The sequence below is a fragment of the Cupressus sempervirens genome, chromosome 7 (assembly GCF_028749045.1).
Source record: "Cupressus sempervirens isolate cs-2001-9-10 chromosome 7, ASM2874904v1, whole genome shotgun sequence".
Taxonomy (NCBI): Eukaryota; Viridiplantae; Streptophyta; class Pinopsida; order Cupressales; family Cupressaceae; genus Cupressus; species Cupressus sempervirens.
In genome coordinates this window covers 683,148,798-683,156,021 of record NC_143124.1, presented here as the reverse complement: position 1 = coordinate 683,156,021, position 7,224 = coordinate 683,148,798, and the positions used below count along the sequence as shown (strand labels likewise).

Sequence of the window (7,224 nt, the reverse complement as noted above, 5' to 3'; positions counted from 1 at the left end):
GAATCCCCCAATGAATGCCTACGCTTGGACCCTCTCTTAGATCATCATCTTCGATCACTCGACCGACGCAATTACGGAAGAGACTTGCCAGTGGTTGCCATTCTACACCGCGTCTATTTTGTGATTTTGAAGTTGATCTAATGGCGAGCCCTTGTCTATAGCCATGAGTTGGGTGCTTGGCACTCTAGCAAAAATTTTTGCATGCCTATCGTGGCTACAATGGGAGAGGTGGTTGTCGCGAGCCTCTCCCGTTCCCCCCTCATTGATTCAATGCCGCTGTCAGGGCAGATGGATATGTCAGATTTTGAAATGGTGGATGTCGATGTTGAATCAATTAGACGCGCACAAAGCCTACCCTTGCGAGTGCTATACCTGGACTCTCCTTTAGAACATGTTTTCTTGTCACTCAGCTGGCGCAATTTCGGAAAAAGGTTTGGCAGCGGTTGCTAGCCCTCACCGTGTCTACTTGGTGATTTTACAACTTGATCTAAAATGGGAGCCCTCGTGTAGCACCTTCATCAGGTGTTGCTCAGGTGTTGCAAAAATTTATGCCATCAGCGTGAATCCCCCAACAAATTCCTACGCTTGGACCTTCTCTTAGATCACCTTCTTCGATCACTCGACCGACGCAATTACGGAAGAGACTTGGCAGCGATTGCCATTCTACACCGCGTCTGTTCTGCGATTTTGAAGTTGATCTAATCGTGAGCCCTTGTCTATAGCCATGAGGTGGGTGCTTTGGTGCTCTAGCAAAATTTTTTGTGTGCTTATCGTGGCTACAATGGGAGAGGTGGTTGCCGTGAGCCTCTCCCATGCCCCCCTCATTGATTCAACGCCGCTATCAGGGTGGATGGATATGTCAAATTTTGAAATGGTGGACGCCGACATTGAATCAATTAGAGGGGCATGAAGCCCACCCTCGAGGGTGCTATTCTTGGACTCTCCTTCAGATCATGTTTTCTTGTCACTCAGCTAGCCCAATTTCAGAAAAAGGTTTGGCAGCAGTTGGCAGCCCTCACCGCGTCTTCTTGGTGATTTTAAAACTCAATCTAAAATGGGAACCCTCGTCTAGCACCTCCGTCCGGTGTTGCTTGGGTATTGCATAAATTTATTCCATCGGCATGAATCCCCCAAAAAATGCCTATGCTTGGACCCTCTCTTAGATCACCTTCTTCGATCACTCGACCGAAGCAATTACGGAAGAGACTTGGCAGCAGTTGCCATTCTACACCGCGTCTGTTCTGCAATTTCAAAGTTGATCTAATGGTGAGCCCTTGTCTCTAGCCATGAGGTGGGTGCTTGGCACTGTAGAAATTTTTTTTGCATGCCTATCACGGCTACAATGGGAGGCTTTGATAACAAAAGCTCTCGAGAACCCTCCCCAATAGAATTGGTGCTGGTGTTCAAGAAAGACACGTTATTCAGATTTCAAATATTGGCACCGGCATCATTTCTATTAGAAGGGCCGTGAAGCCATCTCGATTTTGCTATGCGAGTGCTCTCTCCCGAGAGTCGTTCTCTTCGCAACAAATTCTTTGGCGCAAAATTTTCAGAATGGTTCGGCAGCAGTTGTCATTCCAATGGTGTCATTGTGGTGGTTGCCTGGGCAGGGATCTGAAGGGCGAGCCATCGTCTAGCAGTTGAACTGCGCATCACAAGTGACAAGGGAGCCTTTGTTATCGGAAGCTCCCCGTGGCCATTCGATCAGAAGAGCCATTGCTCATGTGGGCAAGGACAAATGTATCCTTAGATTCCAAATGAAATCAGCAACATCGGATCTGTATATAAGAGCAGAATAAAGGAGCAGCCCATTTGCTATGCGCCTCTCCCCAAAGTTTCTCTTCTTTCTCAATCCATTGCCACAATTTTTGGAGTTGTTTGACAGTGGTTGTCATTCCAATGTGTCATTGCGGTGATCTGGAGAGTGATGCTAAGGGCGGGAGCTTGTGTCTAGAATTTGGGATGTTTGTGCGAGCGAGCAAGGGGGGCTTTTCTTCTCAGAACCTCTCCGTGGCCTTTGTATATAGACCTAGTGCCAATGATATCGATGGATGCGAGCCCTTAGATTCCAAATTTGTTCATAGCTAACATTGGTCTTTGTGAGAGATGGGTATGAAAGCACATCTCAATTCCTACCCGGGAGCTCCCCAAGGTTGCCTCTGTGCCAACTTGATCGGCACAACATTGGGAATGGTTTGACAGCGGTTGTCATTCCAATGTGTCATCGAGGGATGCCTTGGAAAGTGGCCTTTCAAGGGCAAGCTCGTGTCTAGCACTTGGATTGTGCGTCGCGTCACAAGTGAATGGGGAGATCTCTTTGTGAACGGAGGCATGGTGATTGCAAGAGAAAATTGACTTAGTCAGAGCATTGACCTCGGGCCATTGTGACGGCCTTGCAATTTCTCTTTAATTGCAACCTATGTTTGTGCAGTATTAGAGTTTGCATGTAAAATGGGCCTTGTTCTTGAGAGTTCCAGGAGATGACCTCTGGAACTTTTGGATTGGGCCCCTTCAAGGTGAAATTCATCCAATTGATCGGATGAAGCTCGATGTGCTTGTATCTATTCCGAGACGGTAATGATGGTCATTAATCTGTGGCGGTGAGTATATCCCATTCGGTAATCGCAGTGGCGGAGCTGGTGGGAAGTAGTTGTCGCTTTGTTTTGTTGGATATACCCTATGTGTAGGTGTCTACATGGCTTGCAACACACTGCACATTTGGTGTTCGATTCTAAGATGCGCTTGTTGCTAAGTGTGTATGGAGTTGTATCTTTTAGCCAAGGGATCCGTCTCATTGGCACGTTCTATCATTGAATTTTTATCCTGCCCAGACGGCAAGAAGGAAAGAGATGGTTGCACGGGTGCATTGCTTGACATACCTAATTTCATCAAGGGTCCACTCTCCACCCTAAGTTTTTGCTGATTGGTAGAGCCTTGGGATTGAGAGGGGGGTTGGCAAAAGGTTTGTTTGCCGCATAATTTATTCGCTAGTGCATTCTTGGTGTGTGCTCGCCTCTTCACTATCTCATCCTACAGAAGTGCATGGCATTGTCATGACAGCCTTTGTGGTCTGGGCCAATAGAAGCGTAGAGTATTATTGATAATTTTTGTTTGGATGCGGAAACTCTCCATGCCCTATCCTGCCCTGTGCGATTCGAACAGCTGCAGCTCATGGGTTCTGTAGGAGATACTCCTCTTTAGCTCCCCCCTAAAGCGAGCGTTCGGTGTTTGCATTGTGTGGACAAAAAGCCCAAGGCGTTTCATCTCTCTTCAGATACAAAATTCTTGGAGGGCTTGTCCAAGTATGGCTATTTGTATGGGTTGCACCAAAAAGCATGTAGGGGGCATACGCCTAGAAAATGGATGTCTCTGAGTGTCCTTACTCAGTCGTGTGCGCGGTGTACATCTTTGCATTACAACTCTACCGTGAGCATTTTTGATTTGAGCATTTTGGGGGAACAGGTTTCGTAGGAGATGTTCTTCTTAGGTTCCTGCGAACCAGAGTGCTCGTCTTTGCAATGCTCCGACAAGTGCAGGCCCAACGCGTTTGTATAGGGGAAGAAATCGCACCAATGCTTTTTGCCAAGATGTGGGTGCTCGCGGGTGGTTCCCTCACGGTGCAGTTCTTTGGTATGTGCATGTGCATGAGATTGAAGCTTGTCCAACAATGCTAGTGTGAGTGTTCACCTGTAGGAACTTTTCTGTACCTGCGCTAGCAGATCACGTGTCATGGGGAACGGTTAGCGAGGCTGTGCTGGGAAAGGAGATATTTGCCAGAGGTTAGATATTTTCAAGAGATCACCTATAAATGTGCGGAGGGGGTGTTATACATGATGCCCTTGAGTGGCCTTATAATTGAGGTGGTCGTGTGCAAAGTGATGCCCTCGCCAATCGCATAACCAGCCATGTTTTTTACTCACATGACCCTTCACCCTTCAACACGGTGGTCTCCGTTGGCACTTCGGCAACCAGCTCTTCGTCATGGGAAAATGTTTGTTGCAATCGAGAAGGATTTTGTCTATGCGGGTGCACCTCAATAGGCGTGTAGGAGGCATATGCCTGGGAAATGGATGTCTCTGAGTGGCCTTACAATTGAGGTGGCTACGTGCTCGATGCATCTCGTACAGACTCGAGGCTTCTTTCCGAGTAGTGCCGACAGCGAGTTTGAGGGTAAAGGGTTCCGTACGGGATGTTCTTCCCAGGTGCCTGTGAACTGAGGCTCCCTATTCAGCCCTCTTTGGTCGATGATGGGACACTTTCCTCTTGTGTGAAATCTTTGAGCATTGCGAGTCTTGCATGTGCTGTGAACGTCATTCTTGTTGCTTGTGCGGCAGATTATGTTTGGATGCATGACAAAGTGAATGCAAATTTTGGTTTCCCATCGCAGTGGGCATCCCTTGGCTATAGCAGGTCTTGGGGGTCCCCTCATTGTTAGAAGCTACCTGGTTGATCCTGCCAGTAGTCATATGCTTGTCTCAAAGATTAAGCCATGCATGTCTAAGTATGAACTATTTTAGACTATGAAACTGTGGATGGCTCATTAAATTAGTTATAGTTTCTTTGATGGTACTTTGTTACTCGGATAACCGTAGTAATTCTAGAGCTAATACATGCACCAAATCCTGACTCTCAGAAGGAATGCATTTATTAGATAAAAGGCCGGTGCGGGCTTGCCCGCTATTTCGGTGATTCATGATAACTCGACGGATCACACGGCCTTTGTGCTGGCGACGCTTCATTCAAATTAGTGCCCTATCAACTTTTGATGGTAGGATAGAGGCCTACCATGGTGGTGATAGGTGATGGAGAATTAGGGTTTGATTCTAGAGAGGGAGCCTGAGAAACGGCTACCACATCCAAGGAAGGCAGCAGGCGCGCAAATTACCCAATCCTGACATGGGGAAATAGTGACAATAAATAACAATACTGGGCTCATCGAGTCTGGTAATTGGAATGAGTACAATCCAAATCCCTTAACGAGGATCCATTGGAGGGAAAGTATGATGCCAGCAGCCGCAGTAATTCTAGCTCCAATAGCATATATTTAAGTTGTTGCAGTTAAAAAGCTTGTAGTTGGACCTTGGGTCGTCACGATCCGTCTGCCTTCTGGGTGTGCACTGGCCCTCATGTCCCTTCTACCGGTGGCGTGTTCCTGGCCTTAACTGGCTAGGTCTCAGTTTCGATGCTGTTACTTTGAAAAAATTAGAGTGTTCAAAGAAAGCCTATGCTCTGAATACATTAGCATGGAATAACACGATAGGAGTCTGGTCCTATTCCGTTGGCCTTCGGGACTGGAGTAATGATTAATAGGGACTATCAGGGGCATCCGTATTTCATTGTCAGAGATGAAATTCTTGGATTTATGGAAGACGAACCACTACGAAAGCATTTGCCAAGGATGTTTTCATTAATCAAGAATGAAAGTTGGGGGCTTGAAGACGATCAGATACCATCCTAGTCTCAACCATAAATGATGTCGATCAGGGATCGACGAATGTTGCTCTAAGGACTCCGCCAACACCTTCTGAGAAATTAGAGTGTTTGGGTTTCGAGGGAGTATGGTCACAAGGCTGAAACTTAAATAAATTGATGGAAGGGAACCACTAGGAGTGGAGCCTGTGGCTTAATTTGACTCAACACAGGGACACTTACCAGGTCTAGACATAGTAAGGATTGACAGATTGAGAGCTCTTTCTTGATTCTTTGGGTGGTGGTGCATGGCCGTTCTTAGTTGGTGGAGTGATTTGTCTGGTTAATTTTGTTAACGAATGAGACCTCAGCCTACTAACTAGCTACGTAGAGGTTTCCCTTTATGACCAGCTTCTTAGAGGGACTATGGCCTCCTAGGCCATGGAAGTTTGAGGCAATAACAGGTCTGTGATGCCCTTAGATGTTCTGGGCCGCACGTGCGCTACACTGATGCAACCAACGAGTTTCTCTCCCTAGCCCGAAAGGTTTGAGAAATCTTTCCAAATTGCATCATGATGGGGATAGACCATTGCAATTATTGATCTTCAACGAGGAATTCCTAGTAAGCGCGAGTCATCAGCTCGTGTTGACTATGTCCCTGCCCTTTGTACACATCGCCTATCACTCCTACCGATTGAATGATCTAGTGAAGTGTTCGGATCATGGTGATGACAGCGGTTCCTATCAGCAACGTCGCGAGAAGTTCACTAAAACTTACCATTTAGAGGAAGGAGAAGTCATAACAAGGTTACCGTAGGTGAACCTGTGGTAGGATCATTATCAGTTCGAGACCCTAAATCATGTAGGGGATGGAGCTGGCCTCCTCCCTACCCTCGAAATCTTAGCGACATGCAGACACTTGGCCCTACAGCGATGTGCTGGATGGCCAAGCTACGGGTCCAGCGTCGTCGAGGTCGAGGGTCACATCGAATGCCCGTGATTGAAATCATGGATTCCCCGCGGGGCGAAGAAGAGACTCGGATGCAATCTGGATTAGGATCGGTGCCTTTGAACGACGTCCACATTGGAGTGAGAGGTCTTTGCTCAGTTGCAGTTTAGAGGGGGTCTAGGCCTTGTCCCCCATTGAGATTTCATGGTCCGATTGCCGCAACCCCCCGTTGCCTTGCCTAGGTGTGTTGACTTGTTGCTTGGAGTGTTCTGTGTTTAGGATGGGTGCACTCGCATGATTTGCGGGGGAGGGGCCCCGTCCACTGACACGAATCTCCCATGCATCACCTCCCACCTTTGCGAGGTGACGAGGTGGGGACACACCACAATGTTCCTCGTCGCACCCATTGGGTCCTCGAGGTTCAGGATGTGTCAACACCCAACACACAGGTGCATCGCGCACCTTAGAAATCCAAAGAACGAAGCGCGAGCCAGCGCCTTGCGCGCTTGGGTCACCAAAAGACATAAACAAAACAAAATCATGACTCTCGGCAATGGATATCTCAGCTCTCACCATGATGAAGAATGTAGCAAAATGTGATACTTAGTGTGAATTGCAAAATCTCGTGAATCATCAAGTCTTTGAATGCAAGTTGCGCCCGAGGCCTCGGCCAAGGGCACGTCTGCTTGGGTGTCGCACTACAAAATTTAGCCCTCACCAGCAAGGAGCAGAGATGTCCATCCATGTCCACACATGGTGCGTGGTCAGATGAAATGAGCACGAGGTCTGTCGATGCGTCGTGACGAGCGGTGGCTCGCAAAGGCCAGCATTGGTTTGCGTCGATCAAACGATTCCTCGCGAGGAAC

The 7,224-nt window shown here is 47.7% G+C and overlaps 2 non-coding genes across 2 annotated transcripts; both read left to right on the top strand.

Annotated features, from left to right (window-relative positions):
* Positions 1-4,439: 4,439 nt before the first annotated feature.
* LOC149548518 (18S ribosomal RNA) lies at positions 4,440-6,249 on the top strand. The gene has a single exon (XR_016354762.1). It is a non-coding gene; the product is annotated as an 18S ribosomal RNA (ribosomal RNA).
* Positions 6,250-6,900: 651 nt separating this feature from the next.
* LOC149548517 (5.8S ribosomal RNA) lies at positions 6,901-7,054 on the top strand. The gene has a single exon (XR_016354978.1). It is a non-coding gene; the product is annotated as a 5.8S ribosomal RNA (ribosomal RNA).
* The last annotated feature ends 170 nt before the right edge of the window (positions 7,055-7,224 follow it).